Raw genomic sequence first — 24722 nt, 5'->3', positions numbered from 1 at the left:
ATTATTTTTTATATAATTACTTCCTAATGATAAGTAACATAGTCTATTTAGATAATTAATTATTTTGATAATTTATAACTAATATAATTTTACTAAGCATTTTAGTATAATAATTTATTAATTACAATTATAAATATTGCCTATAAATTTATTTAGAGTTTTAGTTATTATTTATTAGTGAATATATGTAGTCTTATATTTATATTTAACTTATATTATATATGTCTATTTTTAGTATATTAATATTGTCTAATAGTTTGTATAAAATGGAATACTAGAATTGCAGATTATTTTTGTATAATAGGATAATGATTATTTTATGTATAATCTAGGATTAGTTAAATAAGAGTAAGTATTACAAAATAACTAGTAATAATATTATTCTATAATTATTTTTTTTTTAAATCATATATATAGACGTCTTGGTTATTTATAAAAAGGAGATAAATTACTATATACTTATTTTCTATAATTACCAAATTAGGATTTTATTAAATAAATATAAATAGCATATTAATATTGCCATAATTAAATTTATCCTATAAATCTAATCAATATTAAACCTAATAAAATATCATATTTTACTCGAACGAATTATAATCAGATAAACAACTAACTTTATATTACTTAAACATTTTCAGACTCTGAACCCCCGTTATTTGAGACCCTGAGGATCTCACCAGCGTCGAGTGGCAGTTGATTGATGGACCCGAGGGATACGTGTGTTGAGTCTTCTGATAAGATGTGAGTAGTCTTATCCCCTAGATCCCTTTCTCAAATTAGGATTTATTATATATTACGTTCATGCATGTTTTGGCCTCCAGCATGATTATATGACTTTATATAGAGATGATTTCAGTCGAGCATATATTTTATCATGCATTTGATTAGACTGATCTGGGATATGAGTACATTGGTGATATATAGAGATGATTGGAGATGATTAGAGATGATTATGCTATTATGGTTTTATGTCGGGATGATCTCTATCATGAGTATGCATGTGATAGATTAGCATGAGTATGCATGTGTTAGATACATGGTTGGAGTTTGCATTACATCATTTTTCTCTCGGCTTCTTTACCACCTAAATTCCTGAGTTGTATGATCTGTTGTCGTACTGGATATATGCATATGATTTATCATGTATAGGAAATCATAAAAGTACATGTGTATGTGATGTGATGTGATGTGATGTGATGGCTGGAACGGTATCTGGTCCGGACTGGTACTGGACATACTCTTAGCGTATGGCAGAGTATGGTGATGGCTGATAGTTGTACTCTTAGCGTATGACAGGGTACAACTATCATTGATATACCCTTAGCGTATGGCAGGGTATGATTACTTTCTTCAGAGATACCCTTAGCGTATGGCAGGGTATGATTTATCTACAGAGATACTCTTAGCGTATGACAGGGTATGCTCTGAGCTTGTGACATGATGTGTATCGAGTTTGTGGCCGGGTACCGTAGTCCAGCATGGTGGATGATATTCAGAGTTGAGACGGATGATTGTGATAGTGAGAGATATGTGAATTATATCTGGCTCTGACATATATGATTATCTAGTAGTTGGCATGCATCATGCATCATCATTGTTGTGACTAATATCATTGGATCATAATTGTTATACATGATATGGTGTTATATTCGGTGATGTTATATAATTTCGGTTGAGGATATAATATGGTCATTCATGAGAACTGATTTCATTCATATATATGTCATTGAGGATACATATATATATATATATGTTCATACATGACATCATACTGCTTTCTGATTCATATTATCCAGTACATGATTTACTCTCTGTTTGGCTTCACTGATTCGGGGTAAGGTCTATTCACTGAGTCTTTTGCTCATGACTCTCTTTATTTCTTTTCTAACCCCTCAGATATGTGGTACGTGATAGCGACTTGAGAAGATATTTTAGAGTGATGATGAGGTGAGCTATAGATGCGAGATGGCATAGATGATAGTTTATATAGAAATTGAGTTGTACCAGTATTTGATATTTGTACTCTTTTGTATTAGACGATGATTTATATAATACAGGTCGAATCATAGTGTACTCTTGTATCAGTTGTTTAGTTGTATCTTGATGGTTTGTTGTGGCCTGTGTGGGTCCTGCCAGATTATGTAGCGGTCTAGTGTGTATTATTGTGTATTTTGATATTCATATGTTAACAGGTTTATTTGGTTAAGAGTATGATTTATTTGGTGATGGATTATGTGATCATGGATATGTTAGCAGGTGTTATTTGATGATGTCATGATTGTATGTGCACAGGAGTGTATCTATGCGTGACGGGCCCCGCCTGACCTGTCGCGTGCGCCGCGCGTGCCGTGTGGGCGCGTGGGCGTGCACGTGTCCGTGCCGGGCGGGGGCATTACACCCTAGACCCTTAGGGGTAACCCTCTCCTCCCCCTTGTTCCAATCTATCCAACACTTGCCCTAACCCTTCCATCAACCATAACCCTTTCACCACCACTTTTCACTAGTGCCACCCCATTAACGCTGATCCTCCACCAACCACCATTACTTAGGATCACATGCCTCCATCCACGGATCCTAACCAGAGCCAGGGCTGCACGGTAAGATGAGGAAGATGAGATTTCCCCAATAGAGGAGGGGGAAACGGTTGTGAGGATTTCCACCCACGGAACCGCCCGATCAAATTAAAATACGAAAGAACCTAATGTTCTAGCCGTGTTGGGGTCTCTTTCCGAACTGTTAGGTTTTTTATTTGTTGGCAATTTTATACAAAATATTCTAATTGTATTTTTTCATGTATATGAGCTTTACACAAGTCTAGAATATCACTGGTGTGAAGAATTGCATGATCATTGGAGAAAAGCCGTCGCGTTCACAAACATTTGAGTCCAGTCTTTCAAAACCGAGGAAGTCCAAAGGGATAGCTCTATCCACTGTTGAAAAAAATTTAGAGGAGATTGAACCAGAAAGAATTCAATTTGAGGAGAAGTACAAATTGGAGCTTGAACGTGTCAAAGACCTTTCTGAACAACTTGACAATGCGAAAAATAAAATGAAGGCTGATGAAATTGAACTAGAGCGATTGCATAAGGAAGTTACATTTCTAAAAGGGAAGAACAAACTGGACGAGATTCTAAAAGCTCAGATCTCTGGAAAAGACAGGTATGGTGTTGGATATACTGGTAATTCAAATAATAATAAAACTGCTTTTGTTTCTGCAGGTATACAAAAGGAAGAATACCTGAAGCCATCAATCGCATTTTCAAAGCAATCCTGGATGAGTCTTCCAAATTGAAGTTGAATCTACAAACTGGTGAATCTTTGAAGATACCAAAGGTAAACTTTAGTCACACCTCTCGACAAAAGGTGAGTAGAAAAGGGTTTGTTCCGACATGCTATCATTGCGGCATTCTAGGGCATATTCGACCTCATTGTAAATTTTTGTAAAAACCTAGAACTGCTTTCATTTATGGGATGAAAACAAAAACCATATGGGTCAAGAAAAGTGATTTGAAATGTTATGTTGTACATACAGCCTTGAAAACTTTAAATTCTGATTTATGGTATTTAGACAGTGGCTGTTCAAGACATATGTCGGGTGACAAGTCGTTATTTTCTAATCTTGAAAAACATGAAGGAGGAGTTGTGACATTCGGAGATGGTAATTCATCAAAGGTAATAGGTAAAAGAAAGGTAAGTACTCTAGGGTTTCCTAGTCTCAAAAATGTTCTTTATGTTAAGGGCTTGAAAGCAAATCTACTGAGCATCAGTCAATTTTGTGATGAAGATTATGAGGTAAAATTCTCCAAAAATGATTGTACTGTTCTAGATCATGATGGTAATATTATATGTTATGGATCTAGAACATCTGATAATTGCTATGTCGTTGGAACTTCACATAAACTGAAATATAACAGTGCGTCTTTCGACATTGCAGATCTTTGGCATCAACGTCTTGGACATGTGAATCACAAGAAATTATTTACTCTGTCCAAACATGAAGTGGTAAGAGGAATACCTAAGATAAAAGAAATGTCAAAAAGAGTGTGCGGTTCGTGTCAAATTGGAAAACAAATTCGTATCTCACACAAGAAGGTAAATACAGATACCACTGACCGTGTGCTACAATTAGTTCACATGGACTTGATGGGTCCAACAAAAACGGAAAGTCTTGGAGGTAAACGCTATATATTCTTAATGGTCGATGATTACTCCAGATATACCTGGGTTGCCTTTCTACGTGAGAAGTTTGAAACCTTTGAGGTTTTTAAATCACTATGCTTAAAATTGCAGAATGAAAAATCTACAACCCTAGTTAGGATTCGTTCTGATCATGGTAGAGAATTTGAAAATGAAAATTTTTATATATTTTGCGATTCTCTTGGTATTCAACATGAGTTTTCAGCTCCTATAACTCCACAACAGAATGGGATTGTTGAAAGATAAAATCGAGTTGTGCAGGAAATGGCTAGGGTTATGCTTCATGCTAAAAAGGTTACTCAAAGGTTTTGGGCAGAGGCAGTCAATACAGCGGTACATGTGATAAATCGTGTTTATCTAAGACCAGGTACAAATATGACTGCTTATGAAATTTGGAAAGGTAAGAAACCTAGTGTTAAATATTTTCGAGTTTTTGGTAGTAAATGTTATATCTTGCGTGATCGAGAATATTTGACTAAATTTGACACTAGAAGTAGCGAAGGCATCTTCTTGGGGTACTCGAATAATAGTAGAGCCTATAGAGTATTTAATCTTGAAACTTCTACTGTTATGGAATCTGCTAATGTTATGATAGATGAATCCTCGACTGACTTAATTAAAGCTACTTCTATTTCTTTTTCTGCAGATACATATTACGAAGAAATAGGAAAGGAGCTTGATCTAGAAGTTGAGAATCAGGACGAGGACAAAGTTGAAATGAACAAAAATGACTGCAACGTACCGGAACCATCTGCTAGAGTGAAATCAAATCATCCACTGTCACAAGTGATCGGATACGTGAATGAACCAATTAAGACAAGACGACAAATCCAAAGTGAGGTATCATTTACTTGTTATACATCTTCTTTTGAACCTAAAAATGTGAAGGAAGCATTGTTAGACGATTCTTGGGTTAATGCTATGCATGAGGAATTAGAGCAATTTTCTAGGAATGATGTTTGGTATTTAGTTCCTAGACCTAAAAATGTGAACGTCATTGGAACAAAATGGATTTACAAAAATAAAAGTGATGAACATGGCAAATATAGTTCGAAATAAAGCCAGACTAGTAGCACAGGGATACACTCAGGTTGAGGGTATAGATTTTGATGAGACATTTGCTCCTGTTGCTAGATTAGAGTCTATTCGTATACTGCTTGCCATTGCTTGTCATTTAAAATTTAAATTATTTCAAATGGATGTTAAAAGTGCTTTCTTGAATGGTATCCTGAATGAAGATGTTTATGTGGAACAACCTAAGGGCTTCGAAGATCAAAAATTTTCTTCTCATGTTTTTAAATTGAAAAAGGCTCTTTAAAACAAGCTCCAAGAGTTTGGTATGAGAAGTTGACCACATTTTTAGTGGATGCGGGGTTCACTCGAGGGGGAGTGGACAAGACATTATTCATTAGACGTGAAAATAAGAGTTTAGTTGTGGCACAAATATATGTGGATGACATTGTCTTCGGGGCGACGAGTCAATTATTAGCTAAGGAGTTTGCAGATCTCATGCAAAGTCATTTTGAGATGAGTATGATGGGTGAGTTGAAGTTCTTTTTAGGGCTTCAAATTACTCAATTGGAGAGAGGGATTTTTATCGCTCAAACCAAGTATGCTAAGGATCTTGTGACTAAATTTGGTTTAGAAAATGCAAAACATGCTAGAACTCCTATGAGTACAACTACCAAACTAGGTAAGGACATGTCAGGAAAAAGTGTTGATCAGACAGCGTATAGGAGCATGATTGGTAGCCTTTTGTACTTAACTGCTAGTAGACCTGACATTGCATTTAGTGTCGGTGTGTGTGCTAGGTTTCAGTCTGAACCTAAGGAGTCAAATTTGTTTGCTATGAAACGTATCAGAAAATATGTCAGTGGCACAGTTGATTTAGGTATCTGGTTTACTTATGACTCGGGTGCTATCATATCGGCATACACGGATTCTGATTGGGTAGGTTCATGTGATGATAGAAAAAGTATTTCAGGTGGATGTTTTTATGTTGGAAACAATCTGGTTGCTTGGCACAGTAAGAAACAAAACTCGATATCTTTATCTACTGCGGAGGCCGAGTACATTGCAGTAGGGAGTTGTTGTTCTCAGTTACTATGCATGAAACAGATGGTCAAGGATTATGCCATTGAACAAGATACTATGGTGCTTTATTGTGACAACATGAGTGCTATTAATATATCGAAAAATCCTGTTCAACACTCGCGTACAAAACATATTGATATCCGACATCATTTTATACGCGAGTTAGTTGAAGACAAAACAATAGCACTAGAACATGTTGAGACCGAGAAACAGTTGGGTGACTTGTTTACAAAACCTTTGGATTTACAGAGATTTGAGTATTTTCGTACTTCTTTAGGGATTTGTTCTTTGGACTGATTTTATTGGGATTTGTGTTCTTTTTAGTTTGCGAGTTTCTTTCGTTTTTTTAGGTTCTCTTTTACTCTGAAATTTTCTTTAGTTTTAGTTTCAGTTTTGTCGAGAGTTTTTGTCATATAAAAAAATAAAAAAATAAAAAAAAATTGATGCACTCCTAAATTCAATAATATACTCTTGACATAAAAATATGATTTTTCTTTTGATTATGAGTTATTATAGTCAATTTTGTCATCTTGTAGTATATTGTTTCAATTTTTGATTTTGTCACTCCCTCGACTTCTATAATAATAAATTTTTAATGCCTCATAACGTATGTATATTCTTGTGTGAGCATGATATCATGAATATTTTTTTAAATAGCTCTCTATTAACTTTGATTTGCACAGTTTGACCTCATGCTTAGTTATCAAATATATTTTTATAAAAGATCAATGAAAAGGGCTACAATGAGTTAGTGTGAAAGCCGTCTTGTTTCGAGTCCAGTTTGACTCAGTACATTATTTGCAAATTTAAAAAAAAATGATATATGTGAATTTCTTCTTGCACATCGTTTGATTTGTACTACAAGAAAATGGCTACCTACTCATGTGTGAAAGCCATCATTGCACATATATGTTTCAGTAAAAAAAAAATACAGGAAAAATTCCTGTTGTGTTATGGAGAATAAGTTGAAACATGCAAAATTTCTATACTAAGTCAGTTTGACTACTGCGTTGCATCATTGTTTGAGTCAATTGGTTCGACCACCCGAGACCAAGTGGACTCAATATAGACGGACCCGAATTCTACCTTGGGCCAGTAGGAGTACAAGTATCCAATTTCGACTGAGGATGACCCCCTTTGAGGAGGTTTATGGTCGCACTTCCCCTGTCTTGCGTGCCTATGATAGACTTACGGCAGCGGATAGGATCAAGCTTGACTTGGAACTTGCTGATCAAGATGAAACCTTGAGACGGCTCAAGATGCACCTAGCAACAGCCCAAAATCGCATGAAGCAGACTAATGACAAAGTTTAGTGTGAGCGAGAGTTTGAGGTGGACCAATTGGTGTTTGTTCGAGCTCAACCGTACCGGCAATCCACATTGAGGCCAATTTTGAACCAGAAGTTAGGTCACAAGTACTATGGTCCGTACCGAGTGCTACAACGAATTGGTCCAGTAGCTTACCGGTTGGACCTACCTGAGGGGACCAGGATCCATCCGGTTTTCCATGTATCGGCATTGAAGGCCCAAATTGGGCCTAACTATGTGGTGGGTTCGGCCCTGCTCGAACCAATGGAAGAAGATGGCCCAACCGAACCGGTCCGAGTCTTAGGCCGCAGGAGAAGATGCCATGAATCCAGATTAGAGACTAAACTGCTGATTGAGTGGCTGGGCAAACCTACTGACAAGTCTACATGGGAGCTAGAGTTAGATATCAGGGATCGCTTCCCAAATTTCAAACCATGAGGACAAAGTTGCGGAAGCGTGGTGGATTGATACGACTTAGACTTAACCGATGTCGTCTCGAGCATGGATACACTTTAGGAGTGTCTTTGTTTCTTGTTTTAATGTTTAATTTCTAAAAAAATAAGTTTTCTATAAGTTGCGTTCGAACACGGGTGGAGTGCGTTTGAACGCGGTTGTGAACGTGGTTGTGAGAGTGTGCATTGTGCATTGGAACGACGCGTTCGAACGCACTGTGAATGCCTACATCGCGTTCGCAAATCCAAAGAAGTGGGAAACAAGTGCATTCGATCGCGCGTTCGAACGCCTACATCACGTTCGCAATTCCAAAGAAGAGCGAACTCGATGCGTTCGAACGCGGTCGAGTACGTTCGAACACGGTCGGCAAAATTGTATTGTTTAGGGTTAATTTTGAGTTGTTGGTTAGCCTCTAAAAGGATGTAGATGGCAACCAGAAATCATTATTGGTTATTGAGAATTGAGTTTTGCCTTGCCTCCCTCGTTTTCCTTGTTCCTGTTCTCTCAATCGCCGACGACGCCGCTTCTAACCTCCCTCGACCGGCCAATCACCCTAGACCCTTAGGGGCGGCCCTTTCCTCCCCCTTCTTCCAATCTATCCAACACTTGCCCTAACCCTTCCATCAACCACAACCCTTCCATCACCACATTTCACCGATGCCACCCCATTAACGCCAGTCCTCCACCAACCACTATCATCTAGGATCTCATGCCTCCATCCACGGATCCTAAACAGACCATCCTGATGTTTGACCATTAATCGGACAATATCTCGAGATCCCCATGTTCGATTCACCTGACACTAGATTTGTTGGAAAGCTCCTTTCTGGGGCTACAATATATCCAAATTTCACGTTGATCCGACGGCGGCATCTTTCGAGATCTATTTAAAAAGTTTCATGCCTGAATGAGTCCAAATTTGAGAATCGGAAGAGATCGAACCTTAGCCTAAGGGGAGATTGTATCAACCACCATCACCTAGGATCTCGTGCCTCCATCCACGGATCCTAAATAGACCATCCGGATGTTTGATCACTAGTCGGACGATATCTCGAGATCCCCATGTCCGATTCACCTAAAAGTAGATTTTTTGGAAAGCTCTTTTTCGGGGCTACAACATAGCCAAAGTTCACGTCGATCCGATGGAAAAATCTTTCAAGATCGTATTACAAAGTTTTATGTCAGATCTAATCTAGATCAGAGAATTGGAAGAGATCAAACCTTAGCCTAAGGAGAGATCGTATCAATGACATCGGTGAAACCCAAATCGTATCAGTAGATCGGTGGTAATAGGGTGGCATCGGTGAGTGAGTGGTGGTGGAAGGATTATGGATGATGGAAGGGGTTAGGGCAAGGTAATAGATAGATTGGAAGAAGGAAGAGGAGTGAGCCGCCCCTAAGGGACTAGGGTGAGTGGCCGATCGAGGGAGACTATTTGCCCACGGATACCGCTGTCTCGATCCGGATCATATCCAAGTCCTTGTCTAACTAGAGGAGGATGCACCATGAATGGTTGATAATCCCTCCTTCGGTTTTGGTTAACTCGACACTATTCCGGTTCATATTGCCCCGTCCAAGGGTTTAGATCTCTAAGAGGATCTCCATTTTGGTTCGCTCGTCGGATGGGCTCACCTGCAACTAGGCCTGGTGGAACCATCCTTGCTTGTCTCTGCCCATAGGCCATAGGGTGGTGGCGGTAGAGGTTCTTGTTGGTGCAAATTTTGACCTGATAGCGGCGGGTTCATGGGGGTGGACTCACGTCGTGGGTTCATTAGTGCATTTCCGTTCACTATAGCTTCTCCTGTTGCCCATATTTCCCGCATCATCTCCATCATCATCTAGTTATTGATGACCATTTGCTCGGAAAGAGACCCAATCATAGCTTGAATGCTAGGCTCTTCGGTATTTAGATTTGGTCGGGTGGTTCCATTGGTGGAAGTTCCCGCAGCCGTCTCCGCCTCCTCTATTGGGAAAATCTCTTCCTCCTCGTTTCTCCATGCAGCCATAGCTTTGGTGGTTGTCATCAGAAGTGCATGTCCGAGAAACGGTGGCTCTAATACCATTCTAGATATGATCTCCCCTTGGATTAAGGTTTGATCTATCCCGTTTTTAGATCTGGATAGTATCTCGCATGGAACTTTAGAAATAGATCCCGAAAGATGCAACCGTTGGATCGACATAAAATTTTGATATGTTGTAGCCTTGGAAAAGAGCTTTCCAACAAGCGCATTATTAGAGGCTAACCAAACAATTTAGAAATAGCAATTATTAACCCTAGAAATAGTGGATTTTCGCCAATCGTGTTCAAACGCATATTTTGCGTTCTCTGTATTTGCGAACCTGATACAGGCGTTCACAAACGCGTTTGAACGCACCCCATCCGCGTTTGAACGCAACATACAGAAATTTTTGTTTTCCTGAAATAAACACTACAATAAGAATAAAAGACACCCCTAAAGTGTATCCATACTCGAGACGACATCGATGAAGCCCGAATCTTATCACAAACCCTGCTTTCTTGGATTAGTTGGAACGCTCTTTTCAAGGGCGACATGAAATATATTAGACATGAAATACATCAGACATAAAATACATTAGACATGAAATATATTAGACATGAAATACATCAGACAGGAAATACAGCAAACATGAAATACAATGTTATTTTCTGCTTATTAAATGTTAATTTCTACTTATTTTGTGTAATGTAGTTTTGATATTTTTAGTAATGACGTGTAATGCTTATTTTGATGTTTATTTTGTGTAATATAATTTTAATGCTTTTAATTAAAATATTAGTAATTTAAAATTACTTTTGAAACTATTAGATATTAATCTTATTTTAAAGATCTCGATAAGAGATTTTTAACCATATATTTTTTATTAAAAAATAATAACACTAAGAGGACCTATTAAGTGATTTAAACTAGATAATATATATACATATATACATATCTATACATATATATATACATATATACATATCTATACATATATATATACATATATACATATCTATACATATATATATACATATACATATATATACATACATATATATATACATATACATATATATACATACATATACATATACATATACATATATATATACATATACATATACATATACATATATATATATATATAATTTTAATAAATATGGAGTTTGGAAGATTAGAGTGCACCGAGCTCTGGGCTCCATATTTGGAGCCTTTGCATCGGTGGGAGATGCTCTTAGTGCAACTAGGATTGAAGCCCACAAGTACTCATTTAACCATGCGATCCTATTGCGAAAGGGTCCAAATATGGAGCATCAATTGGAGGAGATGCTCTCAATTCAACTGGGATTGTAGCCCACAAGTACTCATTTAAACATGTGATCCTATTAACACTAATCTAATTGAGCTTTTGATACGTGCATGCATGCACGTACATGATTTGTTTGGCCACTGACTATTGTGGAGCCCACTCAGCATGGAGGGATGGTACGTGCATGTAGGTGCATGCAGTTAGTGGGCTTGTTCCGTCACTAATTATCGTGGAGCTTGTTAGGTTTTTAGTGTTGGCAATTGTGTATAAAATATTCTAAGTGTTTTTATATATGTATATGAGAATTTATACAAGTCTAGAAAGTATTTGGTTTGAAGAATTGTAAGATCAAAGGAGAAAAGCTTTTGCGTTCACACCGCATTCACACCGCATTCACAATGTGTTCGCACAGACAGTGACTGGTGTTTTTGAGTGCGTTCGAACGTGAGCACTGGTATTCGCACAGACAGAGAGTGGCGTCCAAAAGCGCGTTCGAACGAGAGCGAAGGCGTTCGCACAGACAGTGAGTGGCGTTCACAAGCGCGTTCGAACGCGAGCGCAAGTGTTCGCACAGACAGAGAGTGTTATTTCTACACGCGTTCGAACACAATCATGGGCCATTCGAACGCACCTTGCTATGTTCACAATGCGTTCACACATCCAGAAGAGTGTACTTGCCCATTTAAACGCAACCTGTGAAAATCAAGCCGCCACGTTCGAACACACCCGGGCTGCGTTCGAACGTACCTACAAAGTTTGCAATTTTTGGACTTTCGTGAGTTTGGATAAGACTTGGATTTGGCTCTATTTTGGAGATCATATATAAGCATTGTGATGCCCTAACTCTAGGGTGGTTGTTGAAGCTATTTTGGAGGAGAATATTTAAGGCTACATCGTTTCTTTAACCAACAAGGTCTGACTCTTCTACAAGGCTTAATCTTTCATCTTAAGGGCTATCTAGACGAAAGATCAATCTCGAGGGCTACTGAGGTTGGATATCAATCTCGAGGGCTACTGAGGTTGGATATCAATCACGAGAAGCGATGAATCATGGATTCTAACGAGCAAGACTGAATGGAACAAAGTCTTGGGGATCAACAGGTTGTTTTGTGAGCCAATCTTGTAACTGCTATTATTCTAGTGATTGGTTTTGATCCGAGTTTGGATCTGTGGTTTTCTTCCCTTTGAGTTTTTCTACGTTAAAATCTTGGCATCCATTTTTGCTTTTGTTTTTTAATATTTCTTCAAATTTTTACTTAAGCAAAGGAGTGATATCATTGCCTAGGGTTTAGATACATACGTGTATCTAGCTGTTCTTTCAATTGGTATCAAAGCAAGTTCTCTCACGCTGTTGAATGCTGAAAAACTTGAGGAAAATAAAGCCTTTGTGAAGAAGAAAAATCCTTTGAGTTCGAATACTGCGGTGAGTAACAACAATGTGAAATAGAAAAATAAGAATTCTGATATTAAAGTTCGCTGTTTTGAATGTTCTGGTTTTTGACACATCGCACAATAATGCCCTAATCGTCTTAAGAGGAAGGGTAAAGCTATGAAAGTCACTTGAGATGACTCAGATGAATCTGATGATGATTCTGAGAAAGATGAAGAAAACTTTATAGCTTTCGTCTCCTATCTTTTTAATACTGACTCTGTTGTTGATTCTGATAGTACAGATGATCAGGATGTGTTACCAACTGAGGAAGATGAATCTGAAATACAAAAGGCATATAATGACTTGTACCTAGAGTCGTTCAAACTCAAGAAAAGCAATCTTAGTCTACTTCAACGACTCAAGGTAATCAAACCAGAAAGAACTCAATTTGAGGAGAAGTACAAATTGGAACTTAAACGTATCAAAAACCTTACTCAACAACTTGACAATGCGAAAGATAAGATGAAGGCTCATGAAATTGAATGAAAGTGATTAAAGAAGGAAGTGACAGTTCTTAAAGGGAAAAACAAACTTAACGACATATTAAACACTCAGATTTCTAGAAAGGACAGGTATGGTATTGGATACACTAGTTATTTAAATAATAATAAAACTATCTTTGTTTCTCTAGGTCTACAAAAGGAAGAGAACCTAAGGTCATCAACCACATTTACAAAGCAATCCTGGATGAATGCCTCTAAACTGAAGTTGAATCAACAAGCTGGTGAATCTTCAATGGCACCAAAGGTAAACTTTAGACACACTCCTCAACAAAAGGTAAGTAAAAAAGGGTTTGTTCCGACATGCTTTCATTGCGGCATTCTAAGACATATTCAATCTCATTGCAATTTTTTACAAAAACCTTGAAGTGCCTTCATTTATGGGGTGAAAACAAAGGCCGTATGGGTTAAGAAAAGTGACTTGAAATGTTATGTTATGTATACTGCCTTGAAAGCTTTAAATTCTGACTTGTAGTATTTAAACAGTGGCTGTTTAAGACATATATCAGGCGACAAATCTCTATTTTCTAATCTCGAAGAACATAAAGGGGGAATTGTGACATTTGGAGATGGTAATTCATCCAAGGTAATAGGTAAGGAAAAGGTAAGTACTCCTGGTGTTCCTATTCTTGAAAATATCCTTTATGTTAAAGGCTTGAAAGCAAATCAACTGAGCATCAGTCAATTTTGTGATAAAGATTATGAGGTAAAATTCTCTAAAAATGATTATACTATTCTAGATCATGATGGTAATGTTATATGTTTTGGATGTAAAACATCTGGTAATTTCTATGTTGTTAGAACTTCACATAATCTGAAATGTAACAGTGCTTCTTTTGACATTACAGATCTTTGGTATCAACGTCTTGGACATGTGAATCATAAAGAATTGTTTAATCTGTCCAAACAAGAAGTGGTAAGAGGAATACCTAAGATGAAGGAAATATCAAAAAGTGTGTGCGGTTCGTGTCAAATTTGAAAACAAATTAGGATCTCACACAAGAAAGTAAATGCAGCTACCACTGACCGTGTGTTACAATTAGTCCACATAAACTTAATGGGTCCAACAAAAATAGAAAGTCTTGGAGGTAAACGGTATATATTCTTAATGGTTGATGATTACTCCAGATATACCTGGGTTGCCTTTTTACGTGAGAAGTTTGAAACCTATGAAGTTTTTAAATCACTATGCTTAAAACTGCAAAATGAAAAATCTACTACCCTAGTAAGGATTTGTTCTGATCATGGTAGAGAATTTGAAAATGAAAGTTTTTCCATATTTTGTGATTCTCTTGGTATTCAGTATGAATGTTCTGCTCCTATAACTCCATAACAGAACGGGGTTGTGGAGAGAAAGAGCCGTGTTGTGCAGAAAATGGCTAGGGTTATGCTTCACGCTAAAAAAGTTCCTCAAAAGTTTTGGGCTGAGGCGGTAAATGCAGCGGTACATATGATAAATCGTGTTTATCTAAGACAAGGTACAAAAATGACTGCTTATGAAATCTGGAAAGGTAAGAAACCTAGTATTAAATATTTTCGAGTATTTGGTAGCAAATGCTATATCTTGCGTGATCGAGAACACTTGACTAAATTTGACACTAGGAGTTGTGAGGGCATCTTTTTACGATATTCTAATAATAGTAGAGCCTACAGAGTATTCAATCTTGACACTTTTACTATTATGGAATTAGCTAATGTTATTATAGATGAAACCGCTGGTGACAAAACTAAAGTTACTCATATTTTTGTTCTTGCAGTACACATGACGATGACATTGAAAAAGAGCTTGTTAGGTTTTTCAATTGTTGGCAATTGTGTACAAAATATTCTATGTGTATTTTTACATGTATATGAGCTTTATACAAGTCTAGAAAATCTCTGGTTTGAAGAATTGCAAAATTATTAGAGCAAAGTTGATGAGATCAAGTCATGCCGTTCGAACGCATCCGGGCCGTGTTTGAACGCATCCGAGCCACGTTCGAACGCATCTGGGCCGCGTTCGAATGCACCAACGAAGTTTGAAAATCTTGGACTTTCGTCAGTACAGATAAGACTTGGATTTGGCTCTATCTTGTACTTTTGTGAGTACAGATAAGATTCGGATTTGGTTCTATCTTGGAGATCATATATAAGGATTATGAAACCCTATCTCTAGGGGGGTTGAAGAAGATTATTGAAGGAGACTTCTTGAGGCTACATCGGTTCTTCAACGAACAAGGTTCTACTCATCTACAAGAATTTAATCTTTTGTCTTAAAGGCTATTTAGACGAAAGATCAATCTCGAGGGCTACTGAGATTGGACTTTAATCACAAGAAGCAGTGAATCGTAGGTTCTAGCGATCAAGACTTAGAGGAACAAAGTCATTTGGTTGACGGGTTGTTTTGTGAGTCAGTCTTGTAACTGCTACTAGCATAGTGATTGGTTTTGATCCGAGTTTGGATCCGTGGTTATTTTCCCGTTTTGGGTTTTTCCACATTAAAATCTAAGCGTTCATCTTTGCTTTCGTTCTTAATATTTCTTCAGACTTTTACTTAAGGGAACGAGCGATATCATTGCCTAGTGTTTAGATACATACGTGTGTCTAAGGGGTTTTTCAGATCTTGATCTATCAATTGAAAAACAGGACGAGAATAAGGTTGAAAAGAACAAAGATGACTGCAGTATACTAGAACCATCAGCCAGAGTGAAACTAAATCATCCACTATCACAAGTGATCAGAGACATAAATAAATCAATGAAGACAAGACGACAAATCCAAAGTGAGGTATCATTTACTTGTTATACATCTACTTTTGAACCTAAAAATATCAAGATAGCATTATTAGATGATTTTTGGGTCAATATTATGCATGAGGAACTAGAGTAATTTTCTAGGAATGATGTTTGGTATTTAGTTCCGAGACCTAAGAATGTGAACGTAGTTGGAACAAAATGAATATATAAGAATAAAAGTGATGAATATGGTAATATAGTTCGAAATAAAGCCAGACTAATAGCACAAGGATACACTCAGATTGAGGGTATAGATTTTAATGAGACATTTGCTCCTGATGGTAGATTAGAGTCTATTCGTATACTGCTTGCCAATGCTTGTCATTTAAAATTTAAATTGTTTCAAATGGATGTTAAAAGTGCTTTCTTGTATATGTGGAACAACCTAAGGGTTTTGAAGATCATAAATTTCCTTCTCATGTGTTTAAATTGAAAATGGCCCTCTACGGGCTAAAACAAGCTCAGAGAGCTTGGTATAAGAAGTTGACCACCTTTTTATTGATGCAGGTTCACTCGAGGGGGAGTGGACAAGACATTGTTTATTAGACATGAGAATAAGAGTTTGGTTGTGGCACAAATATATGTGGATGACATTGTCTTCGGGGCAACGAGTCAATCTTTGGCTAAGGAGTTTGCAGATCTCATGCATAATCATTTTGAGATGAGCATGATGGGTGAGTTGAAGTTCTTTTTAGGACTTCAAATTACTCAATTGGAGAGAGGGATTTTTATCGCTGAGAGGGAATTTTATCACTCAAACTAAGAATACTAAGGATCTAGTGACTAAATTCGGGTTAGGAAATGCAAAACATGCTAGAAATCATATGAGTATAACTACCAAACTAGGAAATGACATTCTAGGAAAAAGTGTTGATCAAACACTATATAGGAGCATGATTGGTAGTCTTTTGTACTTAACTGCTAGTAGACCAGACATTGCATTTAGCGTGGGTGTATGTGCTAGGTTTCAGTCTAAACCTAAGGAGACAAATTTGTTTGCTGTGAAACGTATTATAAAATATGTTAGTGGCACAGTTGATTTGGGTATCTAGTTTACTTATGACTCGGGTGCTATCATATCGGGATACACAGATTTTGATTGGGCAGGTTCATGTGATGACAGAAAAAGTACCTTAGGTGGCTGTTTTTATGTTGGAAATAATCTAATAGCTTGGCACAGTAAGAAACAGAATTATATATCTCTCTATCTACTGTAGAGGCCGAGTACATTGCAACGGACAGTTATTGTTCTTAGTTATTGTGGATGAAATAGATGGTCAAGTATTATTGCATTGAACAAGATACTATAGTGTTTTATTGTGATACTATGAGTGCTATTAATATATCAAAAAATTCTGTTCAACACTCGCGTACAAAACATATTGATATCCGACATCATTTTATGCGAAAGTTAGTTGAAGACAAAGTAATAGCACTGGAACATGTTGAGATGGAGAAACAGTTGAGAGATTTATTTACAAAACCTTTGGATGTATAGAGATTTGAGTATCTTTATACTTCTTTAGGGATTTGTGCTTTTGACTGATTCCTTTAGGGATTTGTGTTTTGGTTTGCGTGTTTTTATTTCTTTTCGTTTTTTTAGGTTTTCTTTTACTCTGAATTTTTTTTTTTTGGTTTTAGTTCTAGATTTGTCGAGAGTTTATTTTAAAAAAATGATGCACTTCTAGATTCAAAAATATATTCTTGACATACAAATATGATTTTTTTTCTTGATTATTGAGTTATTATAGTTAATTTTGTCATCTTGTAGTATATTGTGTCATTTCTGATTTATTCACTCTATCGACCTCTATAATAATTACATTAAATTTAATACACTCATAATGTAACACCCCAATTTTAAAAAAAAAAAAAAAAAAAAAAAAAAAAAAAAAACCCTGACTGACGCACGTGCCGAGCACATGCGTCAGCTTGCCACCCTGCCACCCTGCCCTTCCCTTTTCTTCTTCTTCTTCCTTTCCTTTGCCATGCACGCCATCCTCCCCCCATCTCCCTCATCACTTCTTTCCCTCACCGCAGCCCCTCCGTTCTCCTCTCTCTCCCTCGTGGTTGCCGCCAGCCGCCGAAGCCGTCGAGCTCGCCGACCTCCCCCTCCCCTCCGGTAAGCTTTCCTTCCCCTCCTTCCTTTCTTCCCTTCTTCCTTCCCCTCCTCGGCCTCGTGCTGTGCTGGACCCATGCCGCCGCCGTCCCCGCGGTGCGCCGCCGGCCTCGTGCCGCGCCGCCACAGCCTCGCAGCCTCGTGGGCTCTTCTCTCCGCCTCACCCTCCTTCCATCGGGAGTGGAAGGAGATGGGGTGGAGGGGTGGGGGTTTAACCCCCACCCATTTCCCCCTTGGTGGGCTGCAGTGGTCTGCAGCCCACTAATCTGTTGAGGTGGGCTGCAGACCGCAGCCCACCAGCCCGGTCTGGGTGGGCTGCGGGCCGCAGCCCACCTAGACTCGGGTGGGCTGCAGGCCGCAGCCCACCTAGCCTTGGATCCGAGTGGGCTGCAGGCTGCAGCCCATTAGCCCATTGTGGAGTGGGCTGTAGTCTGCAGCCTGCTATTCCCACCTTGGTGGGCTGTGGCTGGGCCCGCAGCCCACCAAGGCCCTATTGCTTCGTGGGTTGGGTTTGGGCCTACCCATTGCCTCTAGCCTAGCCCATTTGGGGCCATTTGGACCCTATAACCCTGTTTATCTTTTTCACCTGATTTGATTAGCATGATCCTTAATTTTGGGATAACATAAGATTCCTAGGATACCATTGACTCGTACCAAACATAAATGTGCTAATAAGATAATTAATTATATTAGTTCGCTAATGGCTTACTTGCGTGAATTAATAGGATTGACACCGCGTGAGGAAGATTTTGGGATTCCGGACTAGCTGACGAGTTTTACCATACCGTGGAGACCCCCAGGCGAGTATTACCCCTGCGTGAATCATACTTATCCTTGTACTGACAGGTCATGTGATGTACCGCGTGGGAGGATTTACCCACACGGTTTACACGTTATTTGGAGGTTTGGGTGTTTCAACTTGGTATCAGAGCCAGGTTCACCATAAATCCGGCAAGTCTTCCTAGATATCATTCAAATACATAGGAAATGAATAATAATAATAAATAACTAGGAGTAATGAATAATATAGTCACTCACGACTGGTGCTATACTTGTGAATTAAGAGCTAAACTGCTTTGAACTTAGCAGGAATGCCGCCTAGACGTGCTCGATCGGTTCGTGCGACTGGTCGTGGACGGACTCCAGCCCTTGTCGACGAACCAGCAGCCGGTGCTTCAGCTAGCACTAAGGCCCTGAGACAGCTTGTCAGACAGCAAGAGAGACTCATCGAGGAGTTAGTGCGAGAGCGCACGGCAGCCATGTCTGGGATGCACATACCGAGGGAGCCGTCAGGGCATCTTACTCCAGCCGAGCAGACTGGAGGTGGGTCCGCCTGGTCGCTGAATCGGTTCATGCAGCTTAACCCCCCTTTGTTCAGCGGCACGACAGACCCCATGGAGGCTAATAGGTGGATGGTGGATGTACGGAAGATCCTGACTGCGTTTGAGTGCCCGGAGAGTCGCCAGGTGACCTTTGCGACCTTCCTTCTTCGTGGGGAGGCGGAAGAGTGGTGGAGAGCTACTGAGCGCCTGATGCCAGATCGCCTGGCTGGGGAGTACATCACTTGGAGGGCATTTTTGGACTCCTTCGACCAGAAATATTTCCCTGCATCCCTGCGTTTCGAGCTGACGAGGGAGTTTACCCAGTTGAGGCAGGGAGATATGACAGTGGCTCAATACGAGGACAGATTCAATGCCTTGTCCCGCTTCTGCCCTAGAGTTATACCGGATGATACTGCTAGGGCTGACCAGTTCAAGATGGGCCTCCGAATCGAGATCCGCAAGCAGGTGAACATGGTGAAGAACCTGACATATGCAGAGCTGGTAGAGAATGCTGGGATAGCGGAGAGGGACTTACTTGAGGAGCGCTCGCAGCATCAGGAGCGGGCAGTAGGTCGTACGGGCCGCTTTGATGGGCGTCCACGTGGAGGCCATTCTGGTGGGACCTTCCTACGACTGAGGTGTCACCCTTATGCGGGTGGCGCGGGATCTAGTGCTACCCCGAGTAGACCTAGCCCTCAGGGTTCAGGCGGGCCGAGTAGGGCCCGACCTTCAGTTGGTGGCGGGAGGTCAGCAGCAGTCTTGAGTAGTGCGGGCAGTGGTGGTTTTGCACGGCCGTCTACTCCTGAGGGTCGGGTTTGTTTTACTTGCGGTAAGAGGGGTCACATATCTCGTGACTGCCTCGGGGCTCACGTTACCTGCTTCCAGTGTGGAGAGTCCGGGCATATCCACACGCAGTGTCCCCTGTTGGGCAGAGCGCCAGCCACTCCTACCACGCCTGCTATATCTGGAGCGTCGGGAGCCAGTACTGCCGCGAGTAGGGGTCGTGGGGGCGCGCGATCGGGACCTCCTAGCAGAGAGCGGGGTGGACGTACCGGCCGGGTTTTTGCTATGACCCTATGGGATGCCGAAGTATCCAATGACGTGGCCACAGGTAACTGAGTAAATTAAGCATGTTTTAAGTTTTACGTATGTCCTATTCATACATAATATTAGATCCTCCTTCCTAACCATGTGCAATTTACATATTGTGGAAAATGTATTTCCTATTTTTAGTTAAAGCTTATATACGTAATGGCAGGTACTATGACTTTATTTGCACACACCGCTAGGATTTTATTTGACCCCGGGGCCACCCATTCCTTTATTTCTACATCCTTCCTGGAAAAGGGGGATGTGGCGCCGAGACCTCTTGTGGAGCCCTTAGTCATAGCCACCCCACTTGGAGATTTCCTGGAAGTCCGCCATGTTTATCGCTCTTGCACCTTGACTTTTGGCGAGTGGGACTTTAAGGCGGACCTCCTACCCCTTGAGATGCAGGACTTTGACCTAATCCTGGGGATGGATTGGTTAGCCGCCTACCATGCCAGTATCAACTGCTACAGCAAGGAGGTCATCTTGCAGCTTAATGATGGCATTGAGTGTCGATTGTGTAAGGATCGACAGGTGGACCGATCACAGTTGGTGGCAATCATGTCTATCGAGTCAACTGGGACCCAAACCCTGACTGACTTACCAGTGGTGCAGGAGTTCCCAGATGTTTTCCCTGAGGACATTCTGGGGCTTCCCCCAGACAGAGGAGTTGAGTTCGTCATTGACCTGATCCCCGGGGCGGAACCAGTCTCCAAGGCACCCTACCGTATGGCTCCGAAGGAGATGGAAGTACTAAGAGAGCAGATTGATGACCTACTGAGTAGGGGACTTATCCGGCATAGCTCATCTCCTTGGGGCGCTCCAGTCTTGTTTGTGAAGAAGAAGGATGGTACCCTCCGCCTTTGCATTGATTATCGGCAACTGAACCAGCTGACTATGAAGAACAAGTACCCATTGCCTCGCATTGAGGACTTGTTTGATCAATTGCGTGGAGCGCGCGTCTTCTCGAAGATCGATCTGAGATCTGGGTATCATCAGTTGAGGATTAGGTAAGCGGATGTCCCAAAAACTGCTTTTCGTACCCGGTACGGGCTGTATGAGTTTTTGGTTATGCCTTTCGGCTTGACCAATGCACCAGCTATCTTTATGGACTTGATGAACCGAGTCTTCCGCCCTTTCTTGGATCGGTTCGTGGTGGTGTTCATTGATGACATCTTGATTTACTCTGCCTCAGAGCGGGAGCATGAAGAGCACCTTCGTTTGGTACTACAAATGCTAAGGAGAGAAAAGTTATTTGCTAAGTTCTCCAAGTGTGATTTTTGGCTGGAGGAGGTGGTGTTCCTTGGGCATGTGGTCTCAGGAGAGGGCATCTGGGTTGATCAATCCAAGATCACTGCTGTTCTCAATTGGAGGCAACCGGGTACCGTCTCGGAGGTCCGTAGTTTCTTGGGTTTGGCCGGGTATTATCGGCGTTTTGTGGGAGGATTTTCGAAAATTGCCAGTCCCCTCACTAAGCTAACCCGGAAGGATCAGTGTTTTGAATGGACAGCTGATTGTGAGGAGAGCTTCCAAGAGCTGAAGAAGAGACTTACATCTGCACCCGTCCTTGTAGTTCCTCGCAGTGGAGGAGGCTACCAGGTCTACTGTGATGCTTCATACTCAGGCTTGGGCTGTGTGCTCATGCAGGAGGGCGGAGTTGTTGCTTATGCATCCAGGTAGCTCAAGAACCATGAGCGGAACTACCCTACCCACGACTTGGAGCTAGCAGCGGTAGTGTTCGCCCTGAAGATTTGGAGGCATTATCTTTACGAGGAGAAGTGCGAGATCTTCACTGACCACAAGAGTTTGAAGTACCTATTCACCCAAAGGGAGCTGAACATGAGACAGCGCAGGTGGCTTGAGCTGGTGAATGATTATGACTGCACTATTAACTATCACCCTGAGAAGGCAAATGTAGTGGCGGATGCCTTGAGCAGAAAGTCGATGGGGAACTTGGCTAGTTTGATTACGCAGCAGTAGGACATCCTTTGAGAACTGTAGAAGATGGACGTACACATCATAGCCAAAGATGTGGGTACTGGACTGCTGGCCCAGTTAACTGTGAGGCCGACTCTAGCGGAGAGGATCAGAGTTGTGTAGGCAGAAGACCCCTATTTACTGCAAGTCCTCCAGCAGGTTCGAGACTCAGGTAAAAAGGGTTTTTGCCTTGATGGATTGGGAACCCTGAAGTTTGGAGATAGATTCTGTGTACCTGATGTGGGCGGACTCCGTCGGGAGATTTTAGAGGAAGCCCACCAGACATTTTACAGTGTGCACCCTGGGGAGACGAAGATGTACCATGATGTTCGTAGATACTTTTGGTGGCCAGGATTGAAGAAGAGCATTGCAGAGTTTGTAGCTCGATGCTTGATTTGTCAGCAGGTCAAAATTGAACATCAGAGGCCGGCTGGGACACTCAGGCCATTACCTATTCCTGAGTGGAAATGGGAGCATATCACCATGGACTTTATGGTGGGTCTGCCGAAGACCTTGAAGAAAAGGGACTCTATATGGGTGATTGTGGATTGATTGACGAAGTCAGCTCACTTCCTCCCAGTCAGTACCACTGATTCTATGGATCATCGAGCCACTTTATTCCGGGATGAGATCTTTGCTCGCCGTGGGGCACCAGTCTCCATTACTTCTGACCGTGACCCCAGGTTCACCTCTAGGCTGTGGCATCATTTTGCTAAGTCACTGGGTACCAAATTGTAATTCAGCACTGCCTATCATCCTCAGACTGACGGTCAGTCAGAGCGGACGATTCAGACCTTGGAGGACATGCTACGTGCCTTAGTTGCAGACTTCGGACTCAGTTGGGACCGACACCTTCCCCTAATTGAGTTCGCCTATAATAATAGTCATCACTCCAGCATTGGGATGCCCCCCTATGAAGCGTTATATGGACGGAAATGTCGGACACCTATCAGTTGGGATGAAGTGGGGGAACGGAAGATAGAGAGCTCAGAACTGATACAGGAGACCGTGGACAAAGTGCGGAAGGTACGGGAACACTTATAGGTTGCCCAGAGTCGACAGAAGAGTTACGCTGACCGTCGACGTCGAGACCTGGAGTTCATAGTCGGGGACAAAGTTTTCCTCAAGGTCTCGCCGTGGAAAGGGGTATTTCAGTTTGGGAAGAAGGGCAAGCTGAGCCCTCGTTATATAGGCCCTTATGAGATCTTGGCGCGGATCGGACCGGTTGCTTACCAGGTGGATTTGCCATCAGAGCTATCACAGATTCATAATGTATTTCATGTGTCAGTGTTGAGGAAGTACCTATATGACCCGTCACATGTTTTGAGGGAGGAACCTATCCAGCTAAAAAGGGACTTGTCCTATGAGGAGCAACCAGTACGGATCATTGATAGATGTGTGAAGACGCTCCGAAGAAGAGTCGTACCTCTGGTCAAGGTCCTTTGGCGGCATCATGGAGTAGAGGAAGCTACATGGGAGCCTGAGGAAGAGATTCAGTCTACCTACCCTCATTTATTTATCGACTCAGGTGCGTAATTTCGAGGGCGAAATTCCTTGTTGTAGGGGATAGTTGTAACACCCCAATTTAAAAAAAAAAAAAAAAAAAAACCCTGACTGACGCACGTGCCGAGCACGTGCGTCAGCCTGCCACCCTGCCACCCTGCCCTTCCCTTTCCTTTGCCGTGCACACCATCCTCCCCCCATCTCCCTCATCTCTTCTTTCCCTCACCACAGCCCCTCCGTTCTCCTCTCTCTCCCTCGTGGTTGCCGCCAACCGCCGAGCTCGCCGACCCCCCCCCCCCTCCGGTAAGCTTTCCTTCCCCTCCTTCCTTTCTTCCCTTCTTCCTTCCCCTCCTCGGCCTCGTGCTGTGCTGGACCCATGTCGCCGCCGTCCCCGCGCTGCGCCGCCGGCCTCTTGCCGCGCCGCCGCAGCCCCGCAGCCTCGTGGGCTCTTCTCTCCGCCTCACCCTCCTTCCATCGGGAGTGGAAGGAGATGGGGTGGAGGGGTGGGGGTTTAACCCCCACCCATTTCCCCCTTAGTGGGCTGTAGTGGTCTGCAACCCACTAATCTATTAGGGTGGGCTGCAGACCGCAGCCCACCAGCCCGGTCTGGGTGGGCTGCGGGCCGCAGCCCACCTAGACT

At 41.4% G+C, this 24722-nt stretch overlaps 1 pseudogene; it reads left to right on the top strand.

Annotated features, from left to right (window-relative positions):
* The window catches only part of LOC140772013 (uncharacterized), a 35158-nt pseudogene extending 11043 nt beyond the window's left edge, over positions 1-24115 (top strand).
* Positions 24116-24722: the final 607 nt, after the last annotated feature.

This window comes from Typha angustifolia, chromosome 12, assembly GCF_048772165.1.
Source record: "Typha angustifolia cultivar Huaian chromosome 12, ASM4877216v1, whole genome shotgun sequence".
NCBI lineage: Eukaryota > Viridiplantae > Streptophyta > Magnoliopsida > Poales > Typhaceae > Typha > Typha angustifolia.
Note: the sequence above shows the minus strand (reverse complement) of the source record. Positions and strands in the feature narration are given on the sequence as shown.